This window comes from Epinephelus fuscoguttatus, linkage group LG10 (assembly GCF_011397635.1).
Source record: "Epinephelus fuscoguttatus linkage group LG10, E.fuscoguttatus.final_Chr_v1".
NCBI classification, from domain to species: domain Eukaryota; kingdom Metazoa; phylum Chordata; class Actinopteri; order Perciformes; family Serranidae; genus Epinephelus; species Epinephelus fuscoguttatus.
Genome location: NC_064761.1, coordinates 9565756 through 9581350, shown reverse-complemented (window position 1 = coordinate 9581350; position 15595 = coordinate 9565756). Strand labels below are relative to the sequence as shown.

The 15595-nt window shown below is 39.6% G+C and overlaps 2 non-coding genes across 2 annotated transcripts; both read left to right on the top strand.

Annotated features, from left to right (window-relative positions):
- Window positions 1-3410: 3410 nt before the first annotated feature.
- On the top strand, window positions 3411-3482 carry trnah-gug (transfer RNA histidin (anticodon GUG)). Its single transcript has one exon. It is a non-coding gene; the product is annotated as a tRNA-His (tRNA).
- Window positions 3483-11899: 8417 nt separating this feature from the next.
- Window positions 11900-11971, top strand: trnah-gug (transfer RNA histidin (anticodon GUG)). Its single transcript has one exon. It is a non-coding gene; the product is annotated as a tRNA-His (tRNA).
- The last annotated feature ends 3624 nt before the right edge of the window (window positions 11972-15595 follow it).

The following is a 15595-nucleotide window of genomic DNA, read 5'->3' as shown; positions in this document are numbered from 1 at the left end:
AGTAGATTTTACATTATTTATTCAAACTCAAATTTTACAAACAAACATTAGTATGCTGTATCAATGTGACATGTATAAATGAGTATTTTTATATTGTGATTTAATGACCTATTTTTGTGTTTGTCCATTGCAGGTGATGCTCTTTTGCAACAATTCGACAGCTTTCTTTCTCAGCATGGCAACAGCCAGGAGTTTCTCTCCTTCAAACCCATGGATCAGCGGCTTGATGTTTTTCTTCATGAAACTCTCAACCATGCTTATCCTGAGCTGCAGAGTTTTTTTCAACGCCTGCTGCTCTTATCTCATGGGCAAGCTACAGTGGAGAGAGGCTTCACGGTCAACAGGGAAGTGGAGACCTGCAACATAACTGAACAAACTGTTGAGGCCCAGAGACTAGTCTGTGACCAGGTCAGAGCTTGTGGGGGTGTTCTCAAAGTGCCCCTCACAAAAGAACTACTGGCTTCTGTAGCCTCAGCCAGGACAAAATACAGGATGTACCTCGAGGAAGAGAGGAGGAAGCGAGAAGGTGCAATGCGTGGACTTAAAAGAAAAGCATTGGAGGATGAGCTGGAAGCACTGAGAAAGAAAAAGGCTGTGTTTACAGAGGTGTGCGCCAGCCTTCAGAAGGATGCTGATGAACTTGCTGAGAAAGCTGAAAACAAAGCAGGCAATTCACTCATGGCTCAAATGATCACCAAGTCAAATGCTCTGAGGAGAAGATACAGGGACAAATGCCTTGAGCTGAAAAACGTTGAGACAGAGTTGGAGCAAAAAGGAAACGAACTAAGACATATGCACTAATAATCATACACAAAGTTAAATCCATGTGATTCTTTAGTTCCGTTAGCACCGAACTTCATGTAAACATGTTATCACATCACAGGCTGGTTTTGATATACTTGAAAGATGCAAATAAATTCTGAGACTAAACCGTCTTGTGTGCCATTTCTAATTCACTATAGAGTAACAGTTAATGTAAATTTAGATTTTCTCAAATATTCAAGATTAGCATTGTCGATATATATATATATATATATATATATATATATATATATATATATATACAGTGCAGGCCAAAAGTTTGGACACACCTTCTCATTCAATGCGTTTTCTTTATTTTCATGACTATTTACATTGTAGATTCTCACTGAAGGCATCAAAACTATGAATGAACACATGTGGAGTTATGTACTTAACAAAAAAGGTGAAATAACTGAAAACATGTTTTATATTCTAGTTTCTTCAAAATAGCCACCCTTTGCTCTGATTACTGCTTTGCACACTCTTGGCATTCTCTCCATGAGCTTCAAGAGGTAGTCACCTGAAATGGTTTTCCAACAGTCTTGAAGGAGTTCCCAGAGGTGTTTAGCACTTGTTGGCCCCTTTGCCTTCACTCTGCGGTCCAGCTCACCCCAAACCATCTCGATTGGGTTCAGGTCCGGTGACTGTGGAGGCCAGGTCATCTGCCGCAGCACTCCATCACTCTCCTTCTTGGTCAAATAGCCCTTACACAGCCTGGAGGTGTGTTTGGGGTCATTGTCCTGTTGAAAAATAAATGATCGTCCAACTAAACGCAAACCGGATGGGATGGCATGTTGCTGCAGGATGCTGTGGTAGCCATGCTGGTTCAGTGTGCCTTCAATTTTGAATAAATCCCCAACAGTGTCACCAGCAAAACACCCCCACACCATCACACCTCCTCCTCCATGCTTCACAGTGGGAACCAGGCATGTGGAATCCATCCGTTCACCTTTTCTCTCGTCTCACAAAGACACGGCGGTTGGAACCAAAGATCTCAAATTTGGACTCATCAGACCAAAGCACAGATTTCCACTGGTCTAATGTCCATTCCTTGTGTTTCTTGGCCCAAACAAATCTCTTCTGCTTGTTGCCTCTCCTTAGCAGTGGTTTCCTAGCAGCTATTTGACCATGAAGGCCTGATTCGCAGTCTCCTCTTAACAGTTGTTCTAGAGATGGGTCTGCTGCTAGAACTCTGTGTGGCATTCATCTGGTCTCTGATCTGAGCTGCTGTTAACTTGCGATTTCTGAGGCTGGTGACTCGGATGAACTTATCCTCAGAAGCAGAGGTGACTCTTGGTCTTCCTTTCCTGGGTCGGTCCTCATGTGTGCCAGTTTCGTTGTAGTGCTTGATGGTTTTTGTGACTCCACTTGGGGACACATTTAAAGTTTTTGCAATTTTCCGGACTGACTGACCTTCATTTCTTAAAGTAATGATGGCCACTCGTTTTTCTTTAGTTAGCTGATTGGTTCTTGCCATAATATGAATTTTAACAGTTGTCCAATAGGGCTGTCGGCTGTGTATTAACCTGACTTCTGCACAACACAACTGATGGTCCCAACCCCATTGATAAAGCAAGAAATTCCACTAATTAACCCTGATAAGGCACACCTGTGAAGTGGAAACCATTTCAGGTGACTACCTCTTGAAGCTCATGGAGAGAATGCCAAGAGTGTGCAAAGCAGTAATCAGAGCAAAGGGTGGCTATTTTGAAGAAACTAGAATATAAAACATGTTTTCAGTTATTTCACCTTTTTGTGTTAAGTACATAACTCCACATGTGTTCATTCATAGTTTTGATGCCTTCAGTGAGAATCTACAATGTAAATAGTCATGAAAATAAAGAAAACGCACTGAATGAGAAGGTGTGTCCAAACTTTTGGCCTGTACTATATATATATATACACACACATATATGTATGTATGTGTGTATCTGCAGTTGGACATGGGCATTAAATGTGTTTGAAAGTGGCATTAAAAAGGGCATTAAAAAGCATTAAATTAGATTTGCTGATACCTGCAGAAACCCTGGTTATGTGGAGATGTCAGCTAGCTGCTGAGGCTAGCTAGCTGACATCTCCATATAACGTTAGCTAAATGGTACTCTAGAAAAAAGCATGTTGTAACTGATACGGTAGTGTAGATTTACCAACAGAACGAGAGACAGAACAGCAACAGACAGAACAGCAGCCAACAGAACGAGAGACAGAACAGCAACAGACAGAACAAGAGAAAGAACAGCTACAGACAGAACAGCACACTGAACAACAGGCAGAGAATGAAGAACAGCAGCGGCCTGAGCAAGGGTCAAAGAGTAGAGCGAAGTGTGGAGCTGCAAAATATAGGTGCACCTTTAAGAGTGAGTGGACTACAACATTGCCATTCATTTCATTTGGACTTTCAGCTGTCATCAACACCCCAATATAAAAATATGACCCAAAAAATGAGTACAATAGGACTTTAAGATCTGAATACTAAGCTAGAGATTATATCCTCTAAGAACATAACATAAAAACCCAGTAATAGCCTCCAGTAACAAAGGCCATCTCTGACACGTCACACTGCTCTGCAGCAGGTGTTTATTCACTGCAAACACACTTAGCAGCAGCTCGCCGTGATCGTATAGTGGTTAGTACTCTGCGTTGTGGCCGCAGCAACCCCGGTTCGAATCCGGGTCACGGCAGGATTTTTAGATACTCTTTCTATACATTAGGAAGTTCTCAGTATTACAGTGTGACTTAACAAAAGCGGTCTCACTCCAGGACCCTATCTCACAAAGCAGGCTCAACAAACTGAGTCTAATCCCGATCTCTGAGTTGACTGAGCCTGAGCTGGGAAACTCTGAGTTTTTGGTTACAGAACAGCTGATCAGAATTAATTCAATCAACTCTGAGTATGTTCAGCCTGAAGGAAGCATGTTCACAGTAGGTGTTTCTCAATGTCAAGGAAGGATCCTCAAACGGCCGAATTTGAAGGGCGTTACATCATCGACCCCCGCCGAAGGACTGTTCCAATGTCAAGGATCCTTCCAAGTTTCTTTCCGAGGCCTTCTTTCACAGAAATTCAAAGGATGCATGTGTGGATCCTCCGTGGTTATAAACCCCCCACAATGCTTTGCACAGTACACAATTTGCTGGAAGTGTGTGTGTGGGGGGGGGGGGGGCTCAATGAAACCTGCATCGCAGAGCTCAGCAGGATTTAGATTAATATGTCATTTATTTGGATTAATGTCTCCACCTAAGTTTTTATCATACAAGCGTGAAAAAAATATTGACAGAAACCTCATAATTTACACTTTACAATGTGTCCTCTGCCACACAATGAGATTTTTTAAATAACATGATTTAGAAGTAAAAGTTTTAAATAAATCATTCACAGCAGAACAGCCTAACTGTTTTCATTCTGCCAGTTTCAATAGGTGTGTTTTTCGGGGGAACTGCGGTGAGAATGGCCACAGTAAAGATATTAGAATACCCTGCAGGTCAAAGCATCACTCATTTGTTTTGAAGTGAACTTATGTTAGAGGATTACCCGGCGGTGTAATGTACAATCGGCGCGGTCAGCTGTTTCAGAGCAGCGCAGCTCATCAGATCAGATATTATTGTAGCGCAGTGTGTGGTGACACACACAGAAAATATGAATTAAAATATAGATCACTGTGAAATGACAGAGTGATTCTGTTTGTAAGTCTGTGTTCATACTGTTAATGATAATTTAGACCTTTTTTAGCTGTTGTCTTCACTTCATAACTCCACTCTCTTACTCTTAAATGTGATCCAGAAATATATTCTCCCTAAAAGTCTCGTGATTCTGACAATACTGATACATTTGTTTAAAATTGTACAACAACATTACAGAATGCCAAAATGATCACAGTAACTGAAACCTCTTCAGTCTGCTGAGGGTTAATGATGATCACGTGGGGGCACTTGTTCCAATGTGTTCCTCTTATTCAGCTGTAATCTGATGGGGCCCAAACACACTGGCAGCAACTCAAAATCAAAACAAAAATATTGTTTATACTTATGTCATTCTTGCAACATTAGGCTGAGGTTAACTGAATCGCTGAATTGCTGTGAAATGACTTCCAAGTCACGTTATCTCCTTTATGCTTAGATGGAGCCACGATGGGGATGTAAGTCCCATAAATGAGCCAATCACACAGCGGAGTCTTTTAATATATGAAAAGTACTCATAAATCACTGCATAATGTATCCAAGTAGATTAATTACTTAATAACACTCACAACCCTGCAATTCTGTGGAATTCCTCTGATAATCCTTTCAGATTTATGCCCAGGAAAATCCGTAAAAATGGGCAAAAGTCTTTTCAGAGCCAGCATCACTTTTCTTACAGCCAGACACACTGCTGTCTTGCTGATGTGTTCAGTGTCTCTGATGTTATAAAAAAAACTGCCGCCTGGGAGAAATCAAAGGGCAATGCATAAATACGCTCTAGTGATGATGCAAATGCACAGTGTGTAATGTCTGATATATCTGGGTGAAGAAGATTGTTAAGATAAATGATAGAGTGTGAGGTGAAACTTTCATATAGACACTCCTCTGGGAAAGATAAGACATCCAAACGGGGTGTAATCATCATTTACGCAGCAGCCTGTGAATAAACTGTGCCTTAATGTCCACGACTTTTTCACACACCATAGGACACGCCATGTCTCTCCTTCCTGCTACACGCTCAGCAGGGGATCAGCCTCAGGCTTAGATGAAGCAAACCTGCCAGCCAGCAGGAGTATGTTGCTGTAGTAACTGACTCAGGGTTATGCTGAACTGGCTCAACATACTCAGAGTTTTTACCAATCTTGGGGGTATTCCAGAAAGTGGTTTTAGTGAAAACTCTGAGTATGTTAACGCTGAAATGAGGGAAACTCTGGGTTTTCAGTTCAATCACCATGGCAACTGACTCTGTGAACCTAACCTGCTCGCTGGCTGGAGTTCACCCTGTCCCCTCCCTACTGCCGAGCCTGAAGCAAGTTGGCAGACAGACATGGGTTGTCCGTATGTAGGAAATCTGATCAGTATCGAGGCAGAATTAATTCGCAATGCTTTACGCCGGGAGAGGATCTTCAGACCCTGTTTAGATGTGCTGTCATTCCTCATTGAATATCTGTTTGAACGATACCATTTTTCATTAGACTCAATAATTTACCCCAACAACATTTTCCGGCCACACATATCAAATCTGACACACCACGGATGTGCGTTCTCATCAGAGCAAATGTTGTGCATCGCGCTATGTTTTTTTTGCTAATGGTAGCTGTTTATATGATATTGGTGATGTTTTGCGGCCTCTGTCTTCTTTCTGTTGGCTGAGTAGAACTCAAATGTAACTAAGCAGGATATTAGGCAAGAGGACATAAATGTTGAGTATTTTTTTGGGGGGTGGGGGGGTTAAATTACTAGTGACCTACAGTACATAAAGAAATAGCCACTGAATGATATGTTATTAAAGCTACTTTGTTTAGTAAATCAAATATGAATAAAACTAAAGAAAGATACAGTCATGGCCAAGTCAAATATGCCTTACCTGTTTGAATGATGTTTTTATATTTCATTTTAAGCTGCTTTCAAATGCGTTTTTCCCGTGAGACTGCACCTATATGAAAATCAGATTTTATTAAAAACCAATCCACCACTTTTTCACCTGTATGCTACGATTTTAATTAAGTGTGGTTAAATGTTAAATTAATGGACTAGTGCATAAAAACGTATGCGTTGACTCGGTCAGCAATTTTCTCCCATGTACAGCGCGCCCACGTGCGCGCGCACGCACACACACACACACACACACACACAGTCAACAGAGTGAAGTCAGACAATATTTCTGTTGCACTTGATAACAGATGCACAACAACATTGTGCATCTCTTGTTATTGATTTGTCGAAAGTGTTTGACATGGTTGACCACAATATTTTAAAACTTAGACTCTTGCAGTCAGGACTCTCGGAGCAAGCAGTTACTTGGTTAACCAACTATCTCAGTAATAGTAATCAGTGCATTAAATATGATGGCCTGTGTTCTGATATTGTTACTGTCCACAAGGGGGTGCCGCAGGGTTCTGTATTAGGTCCCCTCTTATTCATTATTTATATCAATGATTTGGGTGTAAATGTGACAGATGCTAATTTGCATTTCTATGCTGATGACACAATTATTTACTGCTGTGGATCAACTCTTGTTCAGGCCATTGAATCCCTGCAGAAAGCCTTTGTTGCTGTCCAGCACTCATTACTTCAGCTGAAACTTGTTCTCAATGCAGACAAGACTAAGCTTATGCTGTTCTCTATTTCTAGGAAGAGGCCACAAATTATCCCCTCAGTGACCACTCTCGAGGGAAATGAAATAGAGGTGGTTCACGAGTATAAATACCTGGGTGTCTTGATTGATGACTCCCTCACTTTCAAGCTGCATATAGAGAAACTTGTGAAGCTGAGAATAAAACTGGGTTTTTACTTTCGAAACAAGCTATGTTTTTCTTTTAATGTCAAAAAGTGACTTGTTGCTGCTAGCTTTTTACCAGTGTTGGATTATGGAGATCTTTTATATATGAATGCTTCTGCCAAATGTCTTCATATGGTTGACACTGTCTATCATGCTTCTCTAAGGTTCTTCACTAATTATAAACCATTGACACACCACTCTGAGTTATACTCTCGGGTTGGATGGGCTACTCTGGCCACCCGAAGGCTCAGTCATTGGTATACTTTTATATATAAGGCTTTACTTGGTCTACTGCCTTCCTACATTTGTTCCTTAATTGCACAGAGAAGTGCTGGTCCTTACTCCTTTCGTTCTCAGGACTACTTGTTGCTTTCTGTTCCATATGCCCGTACTGAACTGGGTAAAAAGGCTTTTGTCTACTCTGCACCTTTAGCATGGAATATGTTGCAAAATGACTGGAAACTAACAGGGTTAATTTCTTTGAGCGCCTTTAAATCCAAACTAAGAATACTTGAGGCCAACTCCACTACATGTACTTGTTTTTCATAATCTGCTTGTAAATTCAATACTTTTTTCTTTTATTTGTCTGTGTTTATCTGTGTAATTTGTAAGTGTGTTTTGTACTTGCTGCTGCCTATCTTGGCCAGGTCTCCCTTGAAAAAGAGGTTGTTAATCTCAACGAGATCTTCCTGGTTAAATAAAGGTTAAATAAAAAAATAAAAACAGCAGAGAGGCTGCGGTGCAGATGAAGGGAATATAACTTCAAGATTACTCTAGTTAACGACAACTATGCTTGTTACTGTGAGTAAGTGCAATAAAACCTCTGCCAGCCAAGCCAATACTTTATCAATACATGTGATCAGCATGTAGAAAGCCATATTTCAATCCGCTCTGTCCGCAGTCTCTCATTCACCGCTATTATGATTTATGATTGTGGTCGACACAAACACATCGTGCTCGTGAGGTAAACAGCAAAGTGTTAAAGACAAACTAAAATGAAAGCTGTCTGTATGTAGGCTAACACTTTATCTGAACATGTACCTGAGGCAGCCGACCTGCAGACAGTGAGTGTCCTCCTTTACGAAATATATGCTCATATTCGCTGTTGGCATTCATGAGCACCTCCATTTCCACAGGTGTAAAATAAGTTGATCGCTTTTTCTCTCCGGTTGCCATGGTGAATCGAGGCATCAGGGCTCCACTGATTGTGGCCCATTGACATGATCTGGTTTTGAAATGCGGCCCAGTTGAAATAGTAATTGAATAGCCCTGCTGTAGTTTGTTTGTTTGTTAGCTATCTAACAACATATCAAAAATAATTGTAAGCCAGACTTGTTCAGTGAATCAGTTTATCATGTACTACACTCAAAAAATATTTAGGCCTAATTTTTAAGATTGTTTGCTTATAAATACATAAACCTGGTTGTTCTATATTCAAAACACATTGGGTTTATTAGTGCTATTAAATAAATTGCATTATTACCTATTAAACTCTTTTTTTATTTATTCATTTCACAGATAGTTATAGTCCTTCAATTAAATTAATTATGGACTTGGACTTAAAATCATTGTTTTATTTTATGGCCTTTCTGCCCTGGATTTTGGCCTTTGTGCCCTCAAAAAATTGACAACACTAAAGGCCAAGTGGCCTTGATCCTAAAATGACGAAATTCCAGGCCTGGTGGGGATGGTGTGTTCAAAGACAACAGAGGAAAGTGAACTAAGCAACTGCCCAACTATGGACTGTCAGTCTGCAATAAGAAACACACATGCACACACATACACACACACACACACACACACACACACACACACACACACAAACACGCAAGTATTGTAAATAATGTGATCAATGATCTGATTAAAGTGATTGTTGGATTAATCCGTTACATAGTGGGAAGTTGTATCATTTTCTCACATAACATGGGAATTATTGAGTAGACAGGAGTGTTGGGGGGTGTAATTTAAAGTTATAAGCTTTGCTGACTCGATGAGGCTAAATTTAGTTAGAGATGAGGCTCGGCACTTGCGCCCTCTATTGGTCAGCTGCGTCAGAGGCAGTTTTTGCTGTGGTGGAGTCCTTCAGAAGATGTCTGTCGCAGAGGAATCATTTCATTTTCACGTCATTAATTTGAAGTTAAGTTAGTGAAACATAAGGAGAACCCTTTGCTGGTTGCTTTACTCACCTGCTAAAGAACAGGCAGGTAGGCCTGTTGAGTTATAGGATTTGCAAAATCATATTCAACAAGGAGAAGTGAGATTTATGCAGGTCAGTGTAGGATGCGGTGTTATTGTGCAACTCAGTATTATCAATTATAACCACACACTAAAACTAAAAACACCAATTAGCCTACCATCTGCATTAGGCTACCACCCAATGCAACTTGAATCGACACCCCACCCCCTCCCAAATATCCTCATCAACAAATCTAATTAACAAAAAACAGATTACAACAAGCTAAATAATGGCAGTAATAACTATAACAATATTTATAACAGTGCACACTGAAAATAACACAAACAACAATCAAGCTGATCAAAAAAAAAGACACAAATGTAAACATCATATATGTACAAGAGATAGACATCCCGACAAGATAATATACAGAATATACTATACTTTTACATAATGCTACACTATATGTAGCCTTTATGAAAGATTGCCCTGACTTTGACTGGTCTACAGTCAAAGGACTGTAGTGCAGCCATGTTTGACCATGTACAACAGAATCATGAGAGGCACTATTTTGTAAAAAGGTTACAAAGGTTCCCCAGCATTTCTTAAAAAGTAATGACTTTTTCCTGAGATTACACATAATCAGGGCCGCCCCTCCCTAAACGCAGAACACGCGCTGTGCGTAGGGCCTCATCTTCCATGGGGGGGCACATTTTGCACGAGGGGACGCATTTGCGCATGTGCGCAATGGATGCGCACATGCGCTACCGTGAGGCACGCGTAGAATCAGCTCGAGGAAGGAGAGAAGAGACCTGACCACCCATGCGTCGCTGCAATGCTTGACAGCACTCGACATCAGAACAATAAGAGGGGTGCGCTGGCAGGCACTTGCAGAGCTGCAGCAGGTGAAGAGTTGTCGACATGTCGTCCAAAAGAGCCTCAGGAGTATGTGCGGGGACGGGAGGGCGGGTGTACTCCACGGAGGGGGAGACCCGAGCCTCGGGGGTATGTGCAGGCTGGGAGGTCGGATGCTCCCAGAAAGGGGAGAGGGAGAAATATAACAAAATAAGATGAAAATAGAAAAGAATGTCTCTGTATTTTATTTCTGTTTTCAGTGTTTAATTAAGGTGGGAGAGGCGGGGGCTGAGGGAGATCGGACGCCTCCAGAGAGGGAAGAAGGAGAAATATAACAAAATAAGATTAAATAGGAAAAACCTGTCTCCCTCTTTTATTTTATTTTCAGTGTTTAATCAAGGGTGGGGGATTGAGGTGGTGGAAGTTACTTTCTTTTGATGAGTAATTGATGGCTATTTGTGACTCAGATTTGTTTATTTATTTATTTCAGTTTGAAGTTATTTTTATTTAATATTTATTTATTTATCTCAGGTTGAAGTTTTTATTTTATTTGACTCATACAGCCAAACTACTGTATCTACAGTACATTTGTTATTGCCAGTAAAGGTTGTCAAGTTAAATGGCAAGTTGTTGTACGGTCATTTTGTACCTATGATACATTTGGGATGGGGGCCTCCGAATAAAATTTCGCTTAGGGCCCCAGTTTGGTCAGGGGCAGCCCTGCACATAATCTTCTCTGAGGGTAGGTATGATGAGAGCTCTTTAAACCACAGAGACACACTGGGGGACTCTTCACTTTTCCAGCGGATGGCAATACATTTGTTAGGGCTAGTCTGACAAAGTGAATATTGCCTCTCATATAGACTGGTAAAACTGTACCCCAGTAATATCAGTCTTGGGGTGGTTGGGCTCTCCACCCCCACAATTCTTTTTATAATAACCAAAATAGATCTCTAGTACTGCTCTGTTCAGACATCTGCATGTCCAGAACAAGTGTAAAAGAGTCCCTGCTTCGGTCTTACATCCTAGGACTCTGAGTAGCTACTACTTATCTTGCGGAGACGATAAGGTGTCAAGTAAACCCTGTGTATTAGGTTAAATTGTAAGATTCTGTCTTGCCTTTGGAGTTATGTTTTTCTTGCATTATATTATCTATTTGGAAATCCTCTTGTAGAATAGGTTTCCCATCCTGCTGTACTCTAATATAATCTCTTGATACTTGAAAAAATGTGCCGCGGGGAGCCCAGTGAATTAACACTATTAATGGAATAATTGCTGATAGACTGTAACTTTTTTAACTTTTTTTTGCTTTAACAACATGCAAAGCCTATTTAGATATTTTTGTGTTTCGATTATCTTGAAGTTTAAGGTGTGTTACGGTTAAGACTCTTACCTGAGACTGCGACCATTCTCATGGGATTATTTCTAAACAATTTTCTTACTGTACTGTATGTTGGAAAATAGATCTGAACACTGAGATGGAGATTATATCCTGTGAGAACATAACATAAAAACCCAGTAATAGCCTCCAGTAACAAAGGCCTTCTCTGACACGTCACGCTGCTCTGCAGCAGGTGTTTATTCAGTGCATACAGGCTTAGCAGCAGCTCGCCGTGATCGTATAGTGGTTAGTACTCTGCGTTGTGGCCGCAGCAACCCCGGTTCGAATCCGGGTCATGGCAGGATTTTAAGATACTCTGTTTCTGTATGTTAATGAGTTCTTACAGTGTGACTTTACAAAAACAGTTTCACTCCAGGCTTAGAAGAAACTTAGAAGAGACATATATAAACTGAATATAAACACTATGCCACATTTTTTAAATTTAGCAGCACATGGAACAACTCCTAAATATATATTAACATGTTTTGAACATCAAAATATATTCATAAGAATACATGTGAAAGGGAATATTCTGCAAACTTGATGTACTTTTTGTTGTCATTACTACTGTACTATTAAAATTCTAAATGTATCACTTAAATTGCAGTACTATACTTACATACACCCTTATTTTTAATTTAGTAAAAGATTTGAATAGTTTTTCCACCACTGAGAACTGCAGTATTATATGTCAAGCACAAAGCATAGGCAGAAGATGATTAAAAGTAAAAAAACAAATACAGTACATCACAGTTGCAGAGGCATCTGCACAGACTGGAAGATAATTTTTATTTATTTTTTTTTTTTTTAGCCAAACAAATGTGCTTTTTGGAGTCCCCAGGAGATGGAAGCAAGAGAGAAATCCCTAAGGCACTTAGAGTCCTCAGTGTGGTAAAAAGCCTTTTCAAATCCTATGGTTGGGTGTTTGTTTTTAAGCTAGTGAGCTAGCTTATGATGTCCAGTTTTCCACTTGTTTGCAATACGCCCACGAAATACACACAATACACAAACAACAGCAACAAGTTTCAGTGTCCCAAACTGAAACTGTGTGCTGTGTTGAGTTATTGGGTGTTTTTCTCAATCAGTCACTATGTGTGTGTGTGTGTGTGTGTGTGTGTGTGTGTGTGTGTGTGTGTGCGCAGACATACCTCATATGATTGCACCTGTAGAGACTTTTCTTCTTTGCCATTAAATCAGCCTGAAAATTAATCACACCTCTTGCCCTTGATAGGTTTACTGCAGTGTGTTAGGAGCTGAACTGAGTCAATAGGCTCACAACAGAGGAGCACTGCTGTGATTTGTGGCGACAGTTTCATAGGCCCGTTAAGGCCGAAGCACACAATGTGCTTGGTAGACTATGAGAAAATGTGAAACAGCTCAGGAGAAGAACGAACCTATTGGACCTCAGTCTCCAGGGGAAGCTGGCTGAATACAGATTAATTTACTCATTCATAAAAGAGTCCTCTGGCTGCCAAGCAACAAAGTAACACCTTTTTACTGTCACACAACACAGAGCGCTCCAAGGCAAAGAACACTAGCAGCAGCTCATACAGTAAATGTTGTTTGTACTCTTGACATTGCTCTCTGAATGTGATTAATGAAATGCAGTCCAACAGAGATGTAGGCACTTTGATCTATTTCTAATGTACAAATAAAGAATTTGTTCTCTTAAATGTTAAATTTAAATCAGTAGTTAAAAGGATAAAACTTTTTGTATGTCATCAGTCTACTTAAATTGTGTCTTCTGGACACAATAAAATGTTTTTTTTATTTTTCTACATGTTCTTCAAGGAAATAGTCACACTTTCATCAGTCTTATTTGTAGAAATCATTCACACTAAAAATAAACTAAGGGGTCTAACTGTGCAAGTACATAATTTGTTCTCAATCTGATTTGAATTGATTTCCTTTGCACATTCTCTTAAATACTGTATATTATTTTGATCAGAGAGGTTATGTTTTGCGCTTCACAATATGTCCACATGGTGATGCCCTTACTTTTCTTTTCAACTATGCTGTATCAATCTGCAACAGAGAGTCATGATTTAAATATACTGATGTAAGAATATTACTTTAATTTTCATCTGAAGTGTAATAGGTGAAGAAAGATTACAGGGTCTGAGTTTATAGGTCTTTCTGATAAATGTTTTATCAATCCTTGATAAATACTGGATACTTTCAGCTTGTAAAAATCATAAAATAATTGGAGTAGAAAAATCCCTCTTTGATTTTAGTGCTACAGCTTGTGTTCTCACTGAGGCCATAACCGGTGATAAAGGATTTCACAAAGACAATATTTCACAATAAGGCATCACGTGGCAAAAAGGTTGGGAACCATTGGTCTTTTTTATTGCTTCTGAACTGGTGAAAAAGTAATTTCATTCCAAGACTTTTTCCTTCAGCTTATGAGGGCTCTGTGGTTCCTGAACCAGTTGCAGACTGCTCTGTATTATAGTTGAAGTGAACTGTTTTAACTGCTGCCCTTGACATCTTCTGAACTGCTCAGCAGGTTGTTCTATACTGTTGGTATACTGAATTCTCTGGGTCATGCTAGCAGCGTGACTGTAGGCATGTCATCAGTTCAGTCCAACACTTTGGCCCAGATTTAATATTCTAACAACTATTGGATAGATTACTATAAAATTTTACATTCACTGATCCCCTGACTTTCTATCAAGGGCAACCACGAGGGACATGTGTGTTTTAAGTGAAATGTTGCAACAGCTATCTGATGGATTGCCATGACTGGAAACATTCATGACCCTCTAAGGATTAATTTGTATTAACTGGTGATTTTCCATCATGTCTAGTACTTTGGTTAATTAGCAAATACTGTACTTTGAGCAAAGAAGTAACACTTGCACACTTCATGCCACAAAATATAAGTTTCAATACATTGTCTCAATGACAGTCCAAGTAGGATTGAAACATTGTCTTTGTTAAACTTTTGTGGCATGGAGGCTTAGCTATTTCTTTCCGTAATGTATGCTGTATTTTGATAGCCTTGCACCTATGTGATGTGGGTTTAATTATGCTCCCTCCATTTATTACCAAATACCCACAAAACTAATGACATTCCCATCATCCTGTGCTGTACTTTCTGTTTACTCATCTCAACTCAATTTTAGTTATATGGTACCTTTCATACAAACATGCAGCCCAAATTGAAATAACACAGACACGATTCAAAGGATAACATGAACATCTATACACAAAGTTTTGCAAGACTAGAAAATAACAATAAAATAATAAAATGTATATTTTAAAATCCATGATAATGAGTAGATGATAATAATAAACAGCAGAGATAAAATGAAGTGAGAACCAATGATTAAAACTTAAAATTAAGACTGAAGTGTTACTCCAAATTAAAAATCCACATTAAAAAGACAGGTCTTTTCCGAGGCAGTGAGTTCCACAGTTTAGGGGGATAAAAACAGAAAGCACTCTCACCGGTACTTTTATGGGACACATGAGGAAGATTTCAAAGTAAAGCAGTGGAGGACCTTAGTGATCTGACTGGTACGTAAAACGGAAGAAAATCTCTGACAAATGGAGAGGCAAGGCCATTTAAAGCCTTATAAACAAGTAGAAGACCTTTAAAATCAATTCTTAAAGATACAGGTAGCCAGCGTAGTGACTTCAGCAGCAGGGTAATGTGATCCATTTTCTTTGTTATAAGTAAACACTCTGGCTGCAGAATTCTGAACTAGCTGTCTGGTAATGAAAGTGTGAGTGAGTGTCTCAGCATCTGTGTAGGTTCAGAACGGTCTGACTTAAGCCATATTCTTGAGATGAAAAATGATTTAATGAAAAAATGAGAAGTAAAATTTTAATCAGTCTAAAAGCGCTCCTAAGTTTGTAATATTTGTTTTGATATGTTTGCTAAGGCCACTAAACATTGAGTGCAGTTTTTCTCTTGGTG